The sequence below is a fragment of the Pelodiscus sinensis genome, chromosome 1 (assembly GCF_049634645.1).
Source record: "Pelodiscus sinensis isolate JC-2024 chromosome 1, ASM4963464v1, whole genome shotgun sequence".
Taxonomy (NCBI): domain Eukaryota; kingdom Metazoa; phylum Chordata; order Testudines; family Trionychidae; genus Pelodiscus; species Pelodiscus sinensis.
In genome coordinates this window covers 241,369,558-241,389,538 of record NC_134711.1, presented here as the reverse complement: position 1 = coordinate 241,389,538, position 19,981 = coordinate 241,369,558, and the positions used below count along the sequence as shown (strand labels likewise).

Below are 19,981 nucleotides of genomic sequence, written 5' to 3'. Positions count from 1 at the left end.
CTGTATTTTGAGATGAATATTGTGCAGCAAGCAGTGGTGATCCTGAAGCCCAGTCCTGTGATGTGTATAGTCTGAGGCTTCTCACACTTTTTCCTTTACCTTGCCTCCCCACACATAAATGTTATGTGTGTGTTACAGTATATATCCACCGTGCCCAGGACAGCCATCATATAAAAATGTTTCTTTGCCCGTTAATGTATCTTCTTCAAGACAGCCTGTCTACTAATGCAGTTGTAGACATCAACTAGTTGGCAAACTGGCTTGGAAGCAAGATTTGAGAATCAGAGCCTATCTGCTGAGATTTAAAATTACGTAATTTGCCTTTCCTGACAGCACTGTTCCTCTACTCCTGCCTCTCTTTATTTTCTTGCCAGCCCCAGCTCTCCACTTCTCTCCTTAGGCCTGCTTCTATAGTCTCTATGGCAGGGGTGGGGAACCTTTTTTGGGTTGGGGGGTCTGCTGACAAGTAAAAAGCACACAAGTAAAAAGCAAATAAACCCCAAAACAACAACAACAAAACCCCCAGCCCTCACACACCAGAGCCTGGGGGGCCCAGACTAGTTGACTTTGTGTGCTCCATCCCTGCGGTAGGGCATCAGGGGGAGGGAGGCTAGAGGGAGAGCCCGGAGCCTCAGGGGCCAGATCCAGGCAAGCTGTGGGCCACATCTGGCTTCTCCACCTGTGCCCTATGGTCACCCAACACTTCTTTACTTCCCTCCATGGCTCTTAACTCCCTTCCATCCAATCCACCAAAACCATTGACCCCTCCCCCACCCAGCTCTCAAATGTCACCTTAGCCACCAAGCACTACTTTCCACCTGACCCTATCTTCTGGGCTGTCAAACTGCACCGTTTGCCTTTTCACAGATGATTGCTGCATTAGGCAGTGATGCATGCACACAGTAATAAACACTTTGGAAACCCTGCTAGAATAGGTCTCCATCATCTCTAATTTCTATTATTCTGTCATAAAGGAGTTCCATAGGAAGTGAGATAAGACCTGAGTGTGGTAGTTACTCTTTGGCAAGTAGCCTTGCAAGACACCAGGGAAGAGCCCCTGTTTCTCAAATACACAAAGCTTGGGAGATTATAACAACAACAACAACAAATCTAAAATATTTAAGACTAACATAAAAGCTGAATTGACTGCAGACCTTTGGTGTTGGCCTAACTTGACTTCAATCAAAAGCAACTCTAGAGAACACACAAGTGATGGAAGTGGGTGAAAAGTTATACAGAAATATCAAAATGCTGGCTGTAGAAAAACATACAGCTGATGAGTACAAAGTAGCCAGGAGAGCCCAATAGGCTGGGAGCAGAAAAATTAGCAAATTCATACCAAATATGGCAATGGGAAGGGTCACAAAAATGTCCTGAAGTAGTGTAGCCATGGTAATATTGGGGGCCATCTAGCCACCTTAAAGTCTCAATGGGCACTGGCAGCCAACAATTATCATGCAGAAATTGGCACACCATTGCATTGGAGGCCTGCCTGCTGCTGCTGGGAAGAATGTGCATTGTGCATTAGCATTTGAGAAATAAACTTCCAGTAGACATGTGTATCACATAATAACAGCCTGAAATGACTCTCATTAAGGAGATGGGCTGTAAAGATTAGGATAGAATAGTCAGAGAAGGACTAATGACCTTTTTAGGAAAAGTAGAAATCTTTTGGACCTGTTAGGAGAGATTGGCAGCAGCGTGGGATATAATTTAGACAAACTCAAACTGCATTCCTTCTGCAAAATGCAAGTAGTCTGGGAAATGGTCATGCCAATCTATGCTCACCTCCTGCCTTACCCTAAATTCTGCCCCAAATGCCTGTTACCAATCTCAGAGGGATGCTACTTCGCCTGCCATTCTCTAGATGACAAAGTTCTTACATTTCACAATTCTATCTGCTAAACTGCTGTGCAAATGCATACTCCAGGGAATAACAAGGAATTATGCTGGGTATCTCCTTGGGGTCTTAAGCACGGTAGTAACACAAACACAGCTATCAATAAACAAAGAATATGTATTTTCAATAACATCCTTCAGTAGATTGCAGATTGATTAGGAAGTAATCCAAACTGAGATTAGATTATTTAGCAGTCTGATAAGAGAAAAAAAAGCATTCCAGTAACATCAGCAAATGAATAATTAGCCAACTATTACTGTTATCCAAAATTCATTGTACTGAAATCATATAACAGAAATGTATTTCTACAGTCAACATTACCAACCTCAGATTTCTATTTGAAGTAATCTTTTTTTACTGCCTCCTATCACATGGTGTTGCAAAAGGTGAATAGTCCATGTTTTCATGTTAGCAAAATGATTAATACTACAAAATTGGATGTCTTCATATATTATGACCTGTGGCAAATTGGCCTTTTAGATCTTACTGCAAGTGAAAGAATCAGCTTTGGGAACAGAAACAATATTGCCTTTTTAATGAAATACTGTCCACTTACTTGAACAGTTCTGATTAATTTGTTAGGACATTATTTCAGTGTTGGCTGGCTGTTGGAAGTAAAGTAAAAGTTCTAAATACATACAGAAACATAGATTTTGTTTGACTTTTATTACATTTTTGCAATGTGGTAAATTGTTTATGTTACCCATGTTAATACTTTTTACATTTTTATTTAATGGTTTAAAACTTAAACTAGAAGAGATTTGGGTTTTCTTTTCGACTGTCACAAGTTTCCTGTGTGTCATTGGCCAAGTCACTTAATATCTTTGTGCATGAACTTTTCTCATTTATAAAATTGGGATAATACTAATTGATTGCACAGAGGTTTAGTGAGACTTCGCTCAAGAATGTTACACTTTGAGATCCTTGCTGATTCTGTAGAAATGGTAAATGGAAAATACTAGAACTATGACGAACTTCAAATGATAGTAAAACTTATAAGTCTCCACAGCAATGTGCCCTGGTCTGCACTAGGGAGTTACTTCTAAATAACACGTGGAGCATCTATACTACCAAACCCATTATTTCAAAATAATAACTCCTGCTTTCCTCTGGGAATAAAAGTTATTTAAAAATGGCTATTTTGAAATTGTGGTAGGGTGGACACCACTGCTGCAATTTCGAAATAATTACTCCCCAGAGTCATTCAAAGTACTTACTCCCCAGTGCTTTCTGGGGCTCTAAGTCAAGGTAGAGCAACCACATTCAGGGAGCCTGCCTCTGACCAATTTAGAGGCTTCCCTGTAGTGTGGACATGCTATTTTGAAATAGTTATTTCAGGAGTTATTATTTCAAAATAAGTTATTTTGAAATAATTTCCTAGTGTAGACATGTCGGCTACGTCTAGACTGGCCACAAATTCTGGAAAAGGGATGCAAATCAGGTAAGTCAGCATAGGGAAATCCGCGGGGGATTTAAATATCCCCCGTGGATTTAAATAAACATGTCTGCCGCTTTTTTTCCGGCTTGGGGAAAAGCCGGAAAAAAAGCGTCTAGACTGGCACGATCCTCCGGAATAAAGCCCGTTTCCGGAGGATCTCTTATCTCTTGAAAGTAGGAATAAGAGATCCTCCGGAAAAGGGCTTTATTCCGGAGGATCGTGCCAGTCTAGATGCTTTTTTTTCCGGCTTTTCCCCAAGCCGGAAAAAAAGCGGCGGACATGTTTATTTAAATCCGCGGGGGATATTTAAATCCCCCGCGGATTTCCCTATGCTGACTTACCTGATTTGCATCCCTTTTCCAGAATTTGTGGCCAGTCTAGATGTAGCCGTCCTGTATGGCCACACAAAGGAGAGGTAATGTTACACTGTTCTGTGGAGATGGGCAACTTCTCTCAGGCCAAAGCTTTGTCTTGTTTCTCTGCTTCTAAAAAGCAGAAATATCACTTGAATAATTTAATATTTGTTTTACAAATCACCATTCTGCTTCTATTTTAATATTTGCTACTTGATCCTTTTTTGACAAAGACCCCTATCTTGCAAAACTTTCTCAGTGCTTATATTTACTCGTATAAGTTGTCACATGATTTTCATTAGAACTATTCCTCTGAATAAAGGCAAACATGTGTTTGCAGAATTGAGGCCTAGCTCCATATATCTGTAGTGTTTTCTGTCTCAGTTGAAATTGTTGTGGGGAAATACTGACTGTAATTAGAATATTAATAACTGTAAATAAGTGGTATAATTTCTCCAACCTTGTGGGGGCATTAACCTTAAGAAATGCATACCGTTTATGTCTTATGCTATGTCTTCACTAGCACTTTTATTGGTATAACTTCTATCTCTTTAGGGTGTGTCTACACTCCGCCATAACTCAAAATAAGAAACACAATTTGAGCTACCCAAATTGCATATCTTACTTTGATGCTATACCAAAACATCCCTTACTCCTCATACAATGAGGTTTACAGGGATGTTGGAATAATGAGCCCGAAATAACAGGCTTGCTGTGAAGACATGGGATAGCTATTTTGGGATACTCCGGTATCCTGAAATAGGTTTTCAGTGTAGACGTACCCTTAGGAATGTTAAAACAAACAAACAAACAAACAAACAAAAACCTCCGCTGAGTGTGGCATAAGTTACATCAACAGAAGTCTGCAGTGGGCAGCACTATGTGTCAATGGGAGAGCATCATCTGCTGATATAGCTACAGCTGCTTACTGGGGATGGTTAATAATGTGGAGAGGAGAGTGCTTTCGCTCTGGCATACAGTGGCTACACAACCACCTTGGAGCAGCACAGATGCATCTGTACAGCTGTGATGTTAAACTCTCTAGTAGTATAGACATGGCCCAACGCACAAATCAGAGCATCTCCTAGTACAGTGCTTCTCAAAGTGTTTTGTGGGCCCACTTGGGGAAATCCGCTAGCATAGTAAATAAAGCATTGTAAACAAGTCTTTGTGTGAAATTTTAGATTGTACTGAATTTTCTTGTGCTTTTTATGTAACTTGTTGTAAAACTAGATCAATCTCTTGATGAGTTAATACCCCTGGAAGACCTCTGCGTACCCCCAAGGGTACCTGTACCTCAGGTTGAGCATGATCACACTGAAGCATGAGAATGCTGTTGTTAGCATGTGGATGTAGAAATGTAACTTTAGTGGCATTTTTTTCATAACTGTATCTTTTAAGATTTGCCATTTCACTGAGCTTCAGCTGTGATGTTCCCAGTGTTTCCCTTTTGTTTGGCATTGTCAATTTGGCAGGGAATCAGCCAGTTCTTTGTTGTGCTGAACAGCAACCAGATTGTTCTAATTTGAACCGTTTCCCCCTCTCCCCCCTTTCTTCAAGCAGTTGATTCAAAGGCAAAAAAACAGACAAGGGAGTTTCTCATCTTTATAAACTTCTGCCATACATCTGAATAAATTCAAGGGATATAGAAGCTGTATACTGTAACCAATATTCTCATGTGCTAGTGGCATATTTCCTAACAGAAGATACCGAAGTCTTCAGAGGCGTGGGAAGTAGGTGTGCAGTTGGTGTTGCAGGATTCCCAGGTTTTGGGCATCCCTGCCCTTTGCCCCTGGCATCCAGGGTCCTGACCTCCCAGCTTCTTGGATGCTGGGCCTGTTGCTGCCCAGAGGCTCCTTTGCTGGTCCTGGGTTCTGCTTGACTGCTAGCCGTGAGGCTTTGCTGCCAACATCAGGCTCCTGCCTGGCTACTGGCCCCACATTCAGGGTCCTGGATGCCAGCCCCAGCTGTACGGGTCAGTTAGGGGCCTGATCATGGGTAATGGGGTGGGGTGAAGCTCAGGAACACTTTTCCAAAAACTGTTCCAGCACCATTGGAAGACCTGATTATGTAGTGTCTATTTGTGCTTCGCTTGCTTTTTCCAAAGTGTTCAGTACATTAACTTTCTTTCTTTTGTTTTGATTATGCAATGCTCCTGTCACCTTATTGTACTGAGTCAATTAAAATAATGGCTTTATCCTAATTGCCATTGTTATTCATAGTGATGTAAAAGAGGTATGGATAGTGGAGTTGAGGAAATAAGTATGTCTACACTGCTGTTGGGGCTATAAATCCATTGACAGTGACGACTGTGTGAGCACTAGTGTAGACAGTCTGAACATTGAAATGACAATGCCATCTAATCCTGCTCAGAGAAAGTACAGTGATTAAAGGGTGGTCAGCTTGTCTTTATTAATAAAGCCCTGTGAGGATACAAAATTGCTATCCGCATCTGCAATAATAATTTGCAGATATCTGCATCCACATTCATGTATGTGGACACCCCTGGATATAAAGCGGATATCTGCAAATTTATGGGGTGGTAGCTACAAAATTTGTATTGGCATCCACCATAACTGCAAAAATGAGCTGCCAAAATTGGTATCCACATCCGCAAATACAGATACCTGTGGATATAAAGTGGATATATCTTTGCAAGGCTCTATCCATTCAAGCTTCTACCATTGCTGCTTCTGCCCCAGTGATAGGAACAGTCGGAAACTGTCAGGCAAGGAAATATGTGTGTCAGACCAGAAGAAACACACACACAGAGCCGTGTTTGACAGAGAGGGGGTAGAACAAACAGCCTGTGTGTGAGACAGAGAAGTAAAGGAGAGGAGACGGGGGGGGGGGGGGGGGGGACACGGACAGAAAGCGAAAGTGTGTGTCAAGAGATTGACATAAGCGGAGCCTCCAGCGCTCACACCTCCTGGGACCCGTGGAGGAGGGAAAGCAAAGCAGCTGTTAGCTTTGACTAAGCAGCTGTAATTAGTGTGTGTGTGTGTGTCCCTCCCGCTCGGATCCCCTCCCACCCCCGCTCGGCAGAGTCTAGGCAGGGGGACTCCTGCAGGACCTCTCTGCCTGCAAGTGCCTGAGCGGCGGAGCCTGCAACACGCCGGCCACGTATCCCGGGGCAATCCAGAGCGTCTCGTAGCCGCAGGGTGCGGAGCCCCCGGTCCGAGCGGTGAGTGTGAGGCGAGCGGGCGCGGGGGACCCGCTCAACTTCAGGCGCTGGTTGCGGGGCAGAGCCGCAGGCTGCTGAAGCGCCTCTTGAGCTGCCCTGGCGGGCGGAGCCAGGGTTCGCCAGCGCCTGAGCCCCGGGAAGCGGCCGGGGCTGCCGCACGCGTCGCGCTTTGTGTCCTGAGCCAGCCTTAGAGCTGGGGGACCCCGCCCGGCTGTGAGGGGGGCCCGGCCGGAGGAGGGTGAAAGCGGCTAGTCGCAGGCGAGCGAAGGGCAGAGTGGCTCAGGTGGCCCCTCAGGGAAGATGCTGGAGCCTGTGCTGTGTGTGTGTGTGGGGGGGGGGGGGGGGGAGCAATCCTAGGGGGCTGGGATAATGTGCACAGTATGTGTGTGTGGGGGGGGAGGGTGCTGAAAGCTATTGAACTAAACGCAAACCCCCTGTGTGATGGAAACCACTGCAAGCCAGGGGGTGCTGCCCCCCCCCCGTTCCAGCACCTGTGGGTGTGTTCCTCAACTCCCCCCCCCCACCTCACCTTGAGCTCTCTCTGACTCCACTGAGGAAGGCAGCAAGCTGGTCCCTGGAGTCAAAAAGGGTGTAAAACAGTGAATCTATAAGAGAAAAAAGCAGAAGGCAGAAAACTAGTCTAGGATCTATCCCCCCCCCCCTCCATCCTACCTCCAATCCTTTGCTTTAGTTTAGTGACATTGTACTGAGCATCCTCCTCTTGGGGGATGAACCAAGCTTGCCCTCCAAGCAGTGTGAGTAAAAGATAACTTTACACCCAAACCAACCTATCAGCAACAAGAGATTATGTTGGTTTTGCTCGCTGGCTTTTCTAGGAAAGGTGCAGGCTAGTGGTGTGAGCGTGGCATTCCTGGGTTCTCCTCCCTTCTCTAATGCTGACTTTCAGCCAAAATCTTGGGCAAGCTGAAACTGCCTGCCTCAGTTTCCCTCTGTTTAAAATAGGAGTGATACCAATCTCACAGGGATCATGTTCCTATTAATTAATTGGTTGAAGTACATAAGAATGGCCATAGTGAGTCAGACCGATGGTCCACTCAGCCCAGGATCCTGTCCCCTGACAGTGGTTGGTGCCAAATGTTTCAGAGAGAATGAACAGAACAGGGCAATTTGAATAATCCAACATCTGCTGCCCAGTCCCAGCTTCTGGCAGTCAGAGATTTAGGGGCATCCGAGCACAGATTTGAATCCCTGACTATCTTGACTAATAGCCATTGGTGAACTTTCCTCATTTTTTAAACCCAGTATTACTTTTGGCCTCTACAACATTCTCTTGGCAATGAGTTCCACAGGCTAACTGTGTACTATGTGATCAAGCACTTCCATTTGTCTGTTTTAAACCTGCTGCTTATTAATTTTATTTGGTGACCCCTGGTCCATGTGTTATGTTGGGGGGGAGGGTGGAAATAACTTTCCTATTCACTTTCTCTATTCATTATTCATTATTTTATAAAGCTCTGTCATGGCTCTCCTCAGTCATCTTTTCTAAGATGAACAGTCCCCAGGCTTTTTCATCTCTCCTCAAATGGAAGCTATTCCATACTCCTGATCATTTTGTTGCCCTTCTCTGTACCTTTTCTAATTCTAGTATATCTGTTTTTGAGATGGATGACCAGACCCACTACACTATTCAAGGTGTGGTCTGACCATATATTAATATAGTGAAATTCTGATATTTTCTGTCTTCTTATGTGTTAGCTAGTTTGACTACTGTATAGATCATTGAGTGGGTGTTTTCAAAAGACTATCTGTGATTACTCCAAGATCTCGTTCTTGTAGTAACATCTAATTTAGGATACGTCTACACTGCACTGTTATTTTGTGGTACCAGAGGTATCCTGAAATAGCTACCCCATGTCTTTTGAACGTGTCTGCTATTGTGAAATACAGTGGACACACTATTTCAGCATCCCTGCAAACCTCATTGCACGAGAGATAAGAGCTGTCTTAAAATAGTTTGTTAGTTCAAAATTTGGTGCTGTGTAGATGCGCCAAATTTTGAAAGAGCCTATTTTGAAAAATAATGAAAATAAGATACACAATTTGCGCTATGCAAATTGCATATCTAATTTTGAGTGAAGGGTGCAGTGTAGACTCAGCCTAAAATTAGACTACTATCATTTTGTTTGTGTAGTTTGGATTATATTTTCCAGTGTACATTACTTTACATTTAGCATTACTGAATTTCATATGCCATTTTATTGTCCAGAGACAATTTGAGTCTTTGTGGGGGACCAACCTCTTTTGGTGAGAGAGACAAGCTTTGGGGGCCATACAGGGCTATTCTTCCAGCTGGAACTCTCTGTGTGTCTTGAAAGCTTGTCTTCCTCCTCAACAGAAGCTAGTTCAATAAAAGATATCAACTCACTCTCTTGTCTCCTGGCCCACTGATGGGAGGGGGTGGGGTTGCCAATTCAAAAGGGCCTAGGACTTCCAGCCACTTCTATTAATGAGGCAGCAGTGGCAGTTGGAGCCCCAGTAATTTTAAATTGTCCCCAGCCCTTCCGCATCCGCCTGAGGCCCTGCCCCTTCCAGGAGCACAGGGCTTCCTCCCCATACACACCTTGCCCAGTGGCCTGTGGAGGCTGTTGGTGCTCCTGCTTGTCTCTATTATTGTGGGACTGACATGGCTACAGTGACACTGCATATAACATTTTGTTTCCCAGTCAGCCAGTTTTGTGAGATTCCCTTGTATCTCTTCACGGTCTATTTTGGACTTAATCATGAGCAATTTAGTGTCATCTTCAAACTTCGTTGCCTCATTGGTTACTCCTTTTCCCAGATCATTTATTAATATGGTCAACAGCACTGAACTCAGGAGAGATTCCTGAGGGACACCACTCTTTATGTCTCTCCATTGTGAAAACAGACCATTTATTCCTACCCCTTTCTTTCCTATCTTTGAATCAGTTACTGATCCATCAGAGGACCTCCTGTCTTATCCCAGGACTACTTATTTTGCTTAAGAGCCTTTGGTGAGGGACTGAGCCAAAGGCTTTCTGAAACCGGATCACCCTTGTCCACATGTTTGTTGGCTCCTATTTCCTGTTTGTGAGGCACCTTGAGTATGAGAAGTGCCAAGTATTATTTCCTTAGGAAATAGAAATGATTTGGTTTAATTTGGGTATTTATTCCACCCCTCCCCTTTTTTTACTCTGAGCTTGCCCTTTTTTCCTCTTTGTTTGCCGTCCTGTACCCTTGATGAGTTTCCTTTGTTAAGGAGGTCTAATATGAATCCTTTCAAAGCCTTTCATTGCTCTTTTGAATTTGGCATGGGAGGCAGAGTGGTAGGCTAACTACAGAGGCTCTTCCCTTGAACTAAGTAAGCTGAATCCTCCATGTTCCTATCCATGCTGGCACAGAAAGAAAGAGCTCAATTCAGAAAATTGAATTTGTGTGGTAGGATGTGCAGAGCTCTGAACTCTGCATCATAGTGTTGGTGATTTATTTGTATTACAATAACACCTAGAAGTCCCAGCCTAGAATGGAGCATTAGGCGCTGTACAAAGACATACTTGAGAGATAAGTCCTTTCCCCAAAGAGTACGTAGTGTAAATCAGTGGCTCTCAACCTTTCTAGACTGCTGTACCCCTTTCAGGAGTCTGATTTGTCTTGTGTACCCCCAAATTTCACCTCACTTAAAAAAAGACTTCATTACAAAATCAGGCATAAAAATACAAAAGTGTCACTGACACGGTTACTGAAAATGTGTTTACTCTTTTATTTTTACCATATAATGTTAAAATAAATAAATTGGAATATAAATATTGTGCAGTACTTACATTTCAGTGTATAGTATGTAGAACAGTACCAACAAGTCATTTGTATGAAATTTTAGTTTGTACTGACTTTGCTAGTGCTTTGTATGTAGTCTGTTGGAAAACTAGGCAAATTTTTAGATTAGTTGATATACCCCCTGGGAGATCTCTGTTTACCCCCAGGAATACACATGACCCTGGTTTTGAACCACTGCTCTAAGTAATCAAGCAAATAAAGCAGTAAAGGGGAAAAAAGCAGAGAGAAGTGACTTTCTGAAAGTGATATGGGAGGTAAGTGGAGCTATAGCTAGACTACAGAATTTTGTTGGAAAAATGCCATTTTTCCTACAAAACTTGAATTATGTTCACACTGCAAGCGCATTCTTTCAATAGTAAATCAAAAGAAAAGAGGGGTTTTTGCGCAATTAGTAATCCTTATTCTACAAGGAAGAAGCCTTTTTGTGAAGAGCTCTTTCACAAAAAGGCATGTGTGGATGGGGAAGAAGGAGTTTTTTTGGAAGAAGAAGGAAAAGGAAAAAACACGAGTGCCCTAGTGGCCATTCTGTCCATAGCAGTCACTGCTTCCATGAGAGAAAGCATCCAGGCAGTCTGGATGCTATCTTTTGAAAAAGCGCATCACTTTTTCAATGTGCTTTTTCAGTGTGGACGCTCACTTGTGCAAGAAGTTTTTTTGGAAGATCTTTTCCGAAGAAAGCTTCTTGTGCAAGAAGCCTGTAGTCTAGACGTAGCTGGTAGAACTGTAGAATAGGACCTCAGTATCTTGACTCTCATGTTTTATCCTCTAGTCCCCATTGCCTATCTGTTGGAATTACTTTTCGTTGTAAAAGTGAAATATGTCTGTTTGTGGTGAAACTGTGAAAAAGTGTGTACATCCTGTCAGTAATGTTTGAAGTAGAATTTTTGGCATTATACTTAATGTTAAATGTGAATTAATATAATCACCCATCTGGTCAACAGGTGGATAGGCTGACTCTTGTATAGTATAAATTGTATCTAATCAAATATTGCTTAAGCTTTCTTGAAATCTGGGTATTTTACACTTGTTTGAGGCAACTGCATGATCAACACATGGCAATGTCTCGCTGTGCTTGGAAACCACTGTTCTATTTCAGTCAAGCGTGATGTTCCTTAAAATAGCTCCCTGATTTCAAAGCAGCACAGTGAAGTGAGCAGAGTGTGTTACATGCTCCTAGGAAACATATAATATTTGAAGCAAAGATCATAAGGCAGAGTAGGAATTCCTGCAGAACATGGTTTGCAGACAAGACAAACCTGATTAGTATGATACCATGCCAAAAAACAAATGCTGTGCTAAGCAACAATTATACAAATGCTTACACTGCTACCAAAAAAGAGGTGTGTGATCCAAAAGCAATTTGAAGGATTTACACATTCAAACAGTTAAAATTGCCTCTAAGAGCTTGTGATTATAGAACCAGAAGGAACTTCAAGAGGTCATCAAGTTCAGTCCCCTGCACTCATGGCAGGCCAAGCACCATCTATACCAGTGGTTTTCAAACTATAAGTCATGACCCAGTATTGGGTCATGGAAAGTCAGGCACTGTGTCTCTTTGCTGCAGGGAGATCCGGTGACCAGGAGGGGTGCTAAGGCAGGCTACCTGCCTGTCCTGGCCCTGCAGACTGTGCTGTGCCCCAGAAGTTGCTAGCAACAGTCCTAGATCTTTATGTGGGGGAGAGTGGATTGCACACAGGGCTCCCACACACACTGCCTTTGCCCTGAGCACTAGCTTCACACTCCCATTGCTACTGACTACTTCTGGGGCACAGCATGGTCCGTGGTGTAAGAAGAGGCAGGAAACCTTATTTAGCACCACTGCTGACCAGGAGCCGTTCAAGGTAAGCCCCTTTTGCCACTGCCCTGATTCCCAACCCCCACAAAGCTGGAGGCTCTTCTACATTCCAAAGCACTCATCCTCAGCCCCACTCTGTAGCCCACACTCTAGTCACATTATGTTGGGTCAGAGGCATTAATGATTTCCTTCAATTGGGTCAAGAGAAAAAAAAGTTTGAAAACCACTGACCTAGACCATCCTGGACAGATGTCTGTTCTTAAAAATCTCCAGGGATGGAGATTCCACACCCTCCCTGGGCAATGTATTCCAGTGTTCAACCACCCTGACAAGTTAGGAAGTTTTTCCTAATGTCCAACCTAAACCTCCCTTGTTGCAATTTAAACCTATTGCTTCTTGTCCTATCATCAGAGATTAAGGAAAATAATGTTTCCATCCTCCTTGTAACCCCCTTTTAGGTACCTGAAAGCTGTCAGGTAACAGTGTAGTAGATCTCATTTGCACTTTCTACATGCAATGGCATAACTACAGTGACACAGTCCAAAGGGGGACACAGTCCAAAGGTACTAAGATTATGGGGACCCAATCAGAGGGGCTTCTATAGGAGAATGGCACCAACTAGCTCCTTGGAACAGAAGTGGGGGCTGGGATGAGGAGGGTCATTCACTTGCAGTAACTGCAGGTGTGAACAAGTGACAAGAACATGCAGAAAAGGTAAAGCTGGAGGTAGCACCAGTGGCATAGTGACATGTGGGGGGAGCAGAGATGGCAGATGTGCTCCTGTTCTCCACCTTCCCCCCCCCCACACACACACTTCCCTTGAAATGGAATAATGGAAGATTAGGTTTGGAAGAGATCTCAGGATGCTATCTAGTTCAACCTCTTTCTCCAAGCAGGACCGACCCCAACTAAATCATTCCAGCCAGGTAAAAGGTAGGTAAAAGCTTTGGCTGCTTTCTACTGGGCACAATGAGAGAAGTTGAGGACTAAATCGGAGCTGAAGGAGACCAAGTTGGAGAACTAAGCGAGGATTTGTGGGGGTTTGACATGTGGCTAGGAAAGTGCATCAGGGAAGTGGGGACAGGAGAAGACCTAAAAGTGCCTGGAGAGCTAATTTAATCAGATCTGTGGGAGCAGAAGGCTAGATTGAAGGAGGCTGGATCAGAATTGGATGGGAAAATGAGGGGTTATGGAGAAGATGGAGGTATGTATGGGAGCCATGAGGAAACTGGAAGGAAGTTAGGCAGGAATTTAGGGATAGCAGGGTTCACTGGGGCTATGGAGTAGCTGGGCAGGAGCTGGTGGACATAGAGGCTGCATTGGGGCTGTGAAGGAGATGGAGGGAAGCAGGGGGCTAGAGTAGTGCTGCAGGAGGGCAGATTTTGGAATCAGAAAGGAGGCCTCTACCCTATTGTTGCACCTGCCCTTTTTGGAGTCTTGCTACGTGATTGTCTTCAAGTGTTTCAATTTTGTCTTCTGTGTGCTGTTAATTCAGAGATTCTTACAACTAATGACTACAGAAGAATGTTGTGCCCTCTCATAAAATTAGCAATAATTAGGGATGCACTCAGTGATGTTTGGCAGCATCATGTCCTCACATGATGTTGCTAGCAGTAACAACTACTTCAGATGTTTAATATTGGGTGGTCCAGGCCTGCTATATAACACTCAATTTAATATTGGAAATACAGGTCATTGTACCTTTCTGAACGACATAACAAATGATAAAATATTTTCAGATCAATAAGATAAAAGGTTTTCATATAGTCTATTGCCAAATCCAGCATTTATAATTTGTGAACGTTTAGTAAGAACTAAGTACTATTGTGCCCTAAATGTATGCCTATTTCATTTTCTTTCCCATAGAAATCTTATAGAAATCACCTGAGAATCCCAGTGTCTACAGCCAAATATTTTATGCTAATGGTCAGATGGCTAGTCTCTTTGCCATGTATTTATTGATAAAGCTTCAGTGATGATCATCTGATTCGTGTTTCATTGATAAATATGCATTCTCAGTAGGTCTTGCTATGAGTACACAAGAGAATGCTATGATTTTTATCCATAGCATTTTGGAGGTGAACATTTTTACATAAACCCCTGAAATTATCAGCAAACTTACTCTTTGGGTAATTTGTATATGGTAGAGAACATTTGAGAACATGCGGAATAGTCTGGTATGTTAAGTCATTAATGTTCTTTATATACAGTGACAGATTAGCACACGTAGCACATTCATCCATAAGCCAGATAGAGCCGGTCCCCAAGTTACAAACAGTTGCTTTACTACCGTTTGCATTTACGACCAAACCTCCCATTAAGCAGTCGTAAAGGCGGTCCCCAAGTTACAAACACGACCTGCGCTTACGAACAGCGCGGTCGTAACTCAATGGGGTCCAACTTACAAACATTTTGAGTTACGGCCAAGTGTTTGGTCCATAACCCATTCGTAACTTGGGGACCGGCTGTATAACAAAATGCCCAATTTAATTATTCTTAAGGTTCTTGTTCATTTTAAAGGCTATGTGTAGACTGCCCCCTCTTGCGCAAGAAAATATGCAAATGAGGTGAAGTGGTGAATATTGCCACACCTCATTTGCATACTTAATAAGCCACCATTTTTGTGCAAGAGGCTTTTGTGCAAAAAGGAGCAGTTTATACAGCTCCTTTTTGAACAAAAACCCCCTCTTGCGCAAGAGCTGTTCTTCCTGAAAAAAAGCGGCAGAGCAGCTCTTGCACAAGAGGGGTTTTTTGCGCAAAAAGGAACCATGTAGACAGCTCTTTTTTGCACATAAGCCTCTTGCACAAAATGGCAGCTCATTAAGTATGCAAATGATGCATGGCGATATTCACAGCTTCACCTCATTTGCATATTTTCTTGTGCAAGCGGGGTCAGTCTAGATGTAGCCCTCATGATTACCTTTGTGCAAGCCATTTTATAGAAAAAGGAAATCAAAACTACTGATTTCTAACTTTTTAATAGACAACTTTATGTCTCTGACAATATACAGTAGACATAAGTAGTGATTACTACAAACACAGATTTTAATTTTGTTCTATGTTTTTATGATGGCAAAGAAAGATGTCTTATGTATGCAGTCTGGATGCTCTCTTTTGAAAAAGCACAGTTTGCATTACATAGCACCTTTTTTTGAAAGAGTCCTTGAAAGTCCTACACAAAGACATTCTTGAAGTTTCAAGTTCATAACTTCTGCTGAGAACAAGAAGGCTCATCATTTTATGAGGCAATTGTATCATGCTTGGGCCTCTGAAAAGACAATGAATGAGGGAATGAGACAGACAATGGCTTTCTGCTCAAGGAACAGCTTCACATTGTAGCCCTCAGAAGTGGGTCATTTGCATTCCTTGCTCCCCAAGAATTCCCTGGGAAATCTTCATATTTATTGTCACCAAAAGTTCTTTAAAGTGCCTAATACTTCCCAGAGATTGCATTAGTCATGTCACCTAATTTGGACCTGTTGGGGTGTGGGAGGGGCACCTATCTCCCATCCCAGCGACAGAACTGCCACAGTGAGGACGGGTGCTTTTCCTCCTAGCCCAGGTGCTACTGTCAGATGAGAGAGAGCTGGGAGAAGTCCTTTCTCCTTTCAGTAGCCCCAGAGCATCCTCCTTTACCACAGACACCTTAATACAGCTACACCTTATAGCTTGCACTCCCAGCCAGAGCCCTCACACCTATGTACTCTAACCTTCTGCTTCAGTGCTGAGCCCCTCATCTCTGACTCCAACCCAGAATCTGCATCAGCTGGAGCCTCTTGCAACACAACCCTCTGCCCGTTGCAAAGCTCCTGATCCCTGGATTCAGCTGTGAGCCCACGTCCCCAGATAAAACTTTATGCTCTTGGACCCCAACCTGCTGCCCCAGGCCCGAGCCCCCTCCCACAGAAATCCCTTTGCCCCACTCCTGCCACATGAATGTGAACCACTGTGTGGGACTGATTCTGTTCAATATCTTCATCAACTATTTAGATAATGGCACAGAGAGAACGCTTATTAAGTTTGCAGATGATACCAAGCTGGGAAGAGTTGCAAGTGCTTTGGAGGTTAGGGTCAAAATTCAAAATGCTCTGGACAAACTGGAGAAATGGTCTGAGGTAAATAGCATGAAGTTTAATAAAGAAACATGCAAACTACTCCACTTAGGAAGGAACAATGTATTTCACACATACAGAATGGGAAGCGACTGTCTAGGAAGGAGTACTGCAGAAAGGAATCTAGGGGTCATAGTGGACCACAAGCTAAATATGGGTCAACAGTGAGATGCTGGTGCAAAAAAAGCAAACATGATTCTGGGATGCATTAACAAGAGTGCTGTGAGCAAGACATGAGAAGTCATTCTTCGCTCTACTCTGCAGTGATTAGGCCTCAGTTGGAGTATTGTGTCCAGTTCTGGGCACCACATTTGAAAAAAGATGTGAAGAAATTGGAGAAGGTCCAGAGAAGAGCAACAAAAACGATTAAAGGTCTAGAAAACATGACCTATGAGGGAAGGCTGAAGGAACTGGGTTTATTTAATTTGGAAAAGAGTAGACGGAGAGGGGACATGATAATGGTTTTCAGGTATCTAAATGGGTGTCACAGGGAGGAGAGGGGAAAATTGTTCTCCTTGGCCTCTAATGATAGGACAAGAAGCAATAAGCTTAAACTGTAGCAAAGGAGGTTTAGGTTAGACATTAGGAAAATGGCCTGTCAGGGTGGTTAAACACTGGAATAAATTGTTTAGGGAGGTTGTGGAATCTCCGTCACTGGAGATATTTAAGAGCAGGTGAGACAGACATCTTTCAGGGATGATCTAGATGGTGATTAGTCCTGTGGTGAGGGCAGGGGACTGGACTTGATGATCTCTTGAGGTCCCTTTCAGTTCTAGTATTTTATATCACACACCACCTACATATTGGCGCACATAACAAAATTCATTCCTCTCAGGTGGTGGGAAAAGTTAGAGGGAAACACTACCCTAGACATTGATTTCCCTTTATGAATTTGTCCAAAATATCCCCGAAACATCTTTCTTTCTTTCCTTCCTTCTTTCTTTCACCATTTATTTGACTTCCATGACCAGTAACACATGTCTGTGCTAAATTGGCTATTACAGAGACCCTCAATATGCCATCCTCTCTAAGGATATGTCTGCACTGCAGACCTTTTCTTGGATACTGAAGGTATCTCAAAAAAGCTCTGCTGTGTCCAAGGAACGCATCTGCTTTTCCAAAAAAAAATTCGTTAAAACAGACGCGTTTTTTTGGTATCCCTGTAAGCCTCGTTCTCTGAGGAAAAAGGGATATTCCAAAAGAGGGGTTTTTTCTTAACATTTGGCCTAGTGTAAATGTCATAAAAGCCTCTTTCAAGACGAAAAGCAGAAAAAGATACACAAATTGCAGTTCACAATTTGCGTATCTTTTCCAGATTTTTCTTTGTAGTGTAGCCTAAATGTCATTCTAACCAAGAAATTTCCTCTGGGTCTTTGTTCCTCAAGAGACCCTCTTTTATCACATCACCCCAGGAGACCTGGTAAATTAGTCTTCAAGAGAGACTTATCCAATTATATCTCAAGAACTTCCCTTCCAATATATTTATTCTTTTCTTGAGTGGCAGGAAGAAGTCCAGGCAAAAGACAGAGGTAAGTGTAAAAATACACTAAATATTTAGAATTCCAGCACAGCATAGGTATTGACTTAAGAGGTCCTACATGGCACCAATCTAGCAGCTCCAAAAATTTCTTTTTAAATATCACTACATGTGATTTTCAATATAGATAAGGGCAGCTATAGGAAACAGAAAAATAATGTATATACTTTGAGTTAGATGGTCTTAAGTACATGATAATTATTTCTTGAATAATATATTTATTTTCATTATCTTTAAAATCCATCAGTTAACAGTGAATGCAAGAAAACATAATGATCAGAAATTATCGAAGTGTAAGCTTATTATACAATACTTAGGTTTAAGGGGTTAGTAACAGTTATTCATTTGTATTAGAAAAAAGCCTAATCAGATCACAACCCCACTGTGTTGGACATTGTACACACATGCATTTTGAAATATAGATAACAAAAATGAACATACCTTTGAAGTTTGTGGTTGTGATATACTTGAAATAATTGTAATGTGAATATCGCAAAAATGTGTCTACATTTTTTATACAATTAATCTTCATACAATCACCATAAGTGTCCAGCACAAAATTGTGGGGTTGTTAATATTAAAAAATTGTCTCATGTTACCTCTATAAAGCCCTGCTTAATTGAACATATGGAAACATTGTTCTCCAACTCTTTCCCCTTAGTGATAGGCCTTTTTAGAAGACTCCCAGGTACTTTTAGTTTGGGAGTGAAAATATGGGCATAATTCTTGGCCCTTCTGAAGGAACTCCTGGGATGAGGTATACCTGGATAGTTGACAAATGCCTTTGATGTCGACACCCGCGTGTCCAGACTATCGCGCTGAGCCGACAAACAGCTGATCAGCTGTTTGTTGGCTCAGCGCGGCAGCCATGTAAATGTAAATGAAGTGGCGATTATTTAAATTGCCGCTTCATTTTCCTATGTCTGGTAGCCTAATCTACATGCCTCTGGCAACAGAGGCATGTAGTCTAGACGTACCCTTAGTAATAATACAATAGAAGAAAACAATTATATTTGATGCTTATTTGTGAGTTGTGATGGACCGGGCCGGGTCTGGACACAGCTGAAGGCATCCGCTCAGGGTGAATTGCTCAAATCAGGGCTCCTTACAACCCCAGACTGGAGGCCCTTCCCAAATAGGCCACAAACCAGTCACACAGAGCACTTCAGCTGCCTACCTGGCCAGCCAGAAGCTTCACAAGCAAAATTCCTCCGACACCCCAGCACTTCCTGTGCCCCAATCAGTCCCAGGCCTGCACACAGGTGTGGGGTTATAGAACCCAATCTCACCTACCCGGAACGGGTTCTTCAGAAACCAGTCACAGTTCCCAGGCCAATTTATACTCTGGATCTTACCCACAAGACTATGCTGAGCCAATCCTTTAGAATCTAAAATCTAAAGGTTTATTACTAAAAGAAAGAAAAGCATGAGAGGAAGGTTGTTAAAGTACCATACATTACATGCATCGAATCTCCCAGTTCTTGATGCAGGCTTGTAGCAGAGATGTTATAACTGCTGGCTTAAAAGTCTTTGGTGTACATCCTATGTCAGGATCGGTCCACAGATCTTTCCGGCTCGTGGTTCCTTGCAAAGCTGCCTCTAGGATCAAGAGCTGAGCTGAAGACCAAGATGGAGGGTGCCACATGGCATTTTTATATCCTTTCCTGGTCTCTTCCAAGCTGATGAGAGTCACATGGTCAGTGACCAGGTGTGTCTCCAGACTTTGGAGATCCATTGTCCTTGGAGCCTTGCTCATTAGCATATCCATTGGCTGAGCCTCTTGCTCAACCACATACAGAGAAGTTTCCAGCGTCCATACAGAGTACATGTTTATAACTTCACATACAGA

The 19,981-nt window shown here is 42.9% G+C and overlaps 1 protein-coding gene across 1 annotated transcript in view; it reads left to right on the top strand.

Annotated features, from left to right (window-relative positions):
• The first annotated feature begins 6,566 nt into the window (after positions 1–6,566).
• MYO16 (myosin XVI) overlaps positions 6,567–19,981 on the top strand; it is a 517,195-nt gene continuing 503,780 nt past the window's right edge. The window contains exon 1 of the mRNA XM_075918615.1: positions 6,567–6,875. The gene's annotated coding sequence lies outside the window, so the exon portion shown is untranslated. The remainder of the gene's footprint in view (positions 6,876–19,981) is intronic.